General features: G+C 37.1%; 1 protein-coding gene and 1 long non-coding RNA gene across 2 annotated transcripts in view; one reads left to right on the plus strand and one right to left on the minus strand.

The window, feature by feature from the left end:
- Positions 1-2121, plus strand: part of LOC118763861 — a 2909-nt gene extending 788 nt beyond the window's left edge. Inside the window, exons 2-3 of the long non-coding RNA XR_004999615.1 lie at positions 774-778; positions 2038-2121. This is a non-coding gene — a long non-coding RNA (uncharacterized LOC118763861). The remainder of the gene's footprint in view (positions 1-773; positions 779-2037) is intronic.
- The window catches only part of LOC115213477 (sex peptide receptor-like), a 108583-nt gene that overhangs the window by 79505 nt on the left and 26578 nt on the right, over positions 1-2500 (minus strand).

Here is a 2500-nt window from a genome sequence, read left to right on the forward strand (position 1 = left end):
AATGTCTAGGAAAATTTTTGTTGACGCTATTCCGCAGCAAAAGGTCTTTTCTCATCCAAGTGTACTCTAGCATGTTAAATATGACTTTACCTGAACGAGTATACACACACATGCGCCTACACGGAAGCACCCACAGAAACAGAGAGAGAGAGTCAGAGAAAGCGATAGCATGCTAAAGAATCTTTTTTCATTTTTCATTTTTATGAAATATATATATTAGTCTGAGTTCTTTGTAACATATGTTATTTGTAAATTATTGCAACAACTCTCATTTATCATTCCTTATTTCTTTCTGTCTTACTTTCTTTACCTTTCTCGTTGTGTATATACAGGATGAGACAGAGTGGACGGACATTTTGAAAACTTCACAAAATCATTAATTTTAGCTGCAAACAAATTTTATTGACATCAATGAGCTCGTATTGAATTAATATTTGTCAAAATCAAGTGTGGAAAACAGCATTCATCATATGGTGTCCGTTTTCATTGATGCGCTTTTGAATGCGTACTTGGAAGTTGGCCTCCACTCGAATAGCTTCCTTCAAATCGTCCAATGTACGGGGATTGAGGTTTCCCCACTAAAAATAACCACAATGGACCAATCAGGGGACCGAGGGAGCCAAGGAATGTCTGCAAACCTGGAAATGAAGCGGTCACCGAAAAGAGGGTGAAGAAATTCCAGTGATACTCTGGCTGTGTGAGCCGTCGCCCCATCCTGCTGAAACCACACATATCGAATAGGCATACGTTTTCGTCGTAATTCAGGCACAAAGAAGTTGTATATCAATTCGATGTAACACTCGGAGTTCATAGTGACAGCCCTTACTTTATTGTCTTCAAAAAAGTAAGGGCCAATGACGACAGCTTTTCCAATAGCACACCAGACCGTCACTTTTGGGCTGTCCAGTGGTTTGTCATGCAGTTCTCGCGGATTTTCAGGAGCCAATAACAGCAGTTCTGTTGATTCACCATGTCATTCAGATGAGAATGATCTTCATCACCCATTAATAAATCAGTTTGTCATTTACCTAAAAAACTACTTCAATCTAACGTGCGAAGTTAAGCCGCTGTACATAGTCCCATGGTTTAAACTGTTGCCCAATAACCAATTTGTACGAGTGGAAATGCAGGTCTTCATGCAAAATACGCCTTACCGATTGATCACCGATGCTATATTCCACATTTCCGGGGTCCGTGCCGTTTCTGGCGCCCCCACTTGTCTCCTATTGATTAGTGTACCTCGTGTACGAAGTGCATTCACCCAACGTAAGATTGTGTTATGGGTTAGAACAGTTTCATTTCCTTGAATGTTGAAGTGACACCGAAACTCACGCTGAACTGCTGTGACAGAGTCGTTATTCTTCACGTAACTGTCGTAGGCAAACGTGATGCTCTATCGTCCGCAGCGCTATGGCTTCACCTGAAACGGGAAAGAATGCTAAGATACCAGGGACCTGAATGGTACTTGTCGGATATATGTCCCTTCCTCTGGAGCTATTTTAAAAACATCCGTACTCTCTGCCCCACCCTATACGTATGTATGTATGTTTATATGCATGTATGTATGCATGTATATATGTATGTATATATGTGTGTGTGTGTGTGTGTGTATATATGTATGTGTAGAAAATAAGTAACAAGGATATCCAGGTATCTTTGTCACTTATTTGCCTTCTATTCACCTAACATCGAGCTGTACGGACAATGCCGGACTGACTTGGTGCTTCAACATAAGTACCTAAATCAACTGAAACTGAATTATTTCTTATATATATATATATATATATATATATATATATATATATATATATATATACATATAAACGTACATGAATAATAGAAACACATACACACATATATTGTTTATAGAAAAAAATACTACTATTAAAAGATACAGAAATAAATTTTTAAATTCTCAAACGCGTGATAGTGCTAATGAATAGCGTAATCATACATTGCAGAAAAATACGTTATAGGCCAGCCACGAGACTAGAATTCATATCCCTGTGTTTACGCGTCAAGTGCTTTACAATTAAGCTAAACTGCCCAGTAACGAATTCTTCTGCGATTTTAGAACTTATAAATTTAGCTTCATAAAACGCTAACGTTAAATTCAATTTATCTCTACATAATGCTGAGGCTCAATTTATCCGGCTGATTCTATTGTTGTTATTTTAAGCTTCATGTTAGCATGATTTCACAGAACTTTATGGAGATGATGGAAATTAAACGCCCAGCGGCATGAAGAGACGTAATATGAACAAACTAACAGAGTCACTACCATAAAGACAGAAGCATTTAGTGAAATATAAAATTGAAAATACTAAAATACATTAAAGTTGATGCATTAAATCTATATAGTTGCAAAACTATCTTTACCGTAAATATAACGAAGAAATACTATACATAGGGGATCCAGTCATGAAACCTCTATTATAGAGTACATTACTGTCAAACGATCATCAAACAAAAAAAATATTCAGCAAACGTTTCCCCATAT

This window comes from Octopus sinensis, linkage group LG6, assembly GCF_006345805.1.
Source record: "Octopus sinensis linkage group LG6, ASM634580v1, whole genome shotgun sequence".
NCBI classification, from domain to species: Eukaryota; Metazoa; Mollusca; class Cephalopoda; order Octopoda; family Octopodidae; genus Octopus; species Octopus sinensis.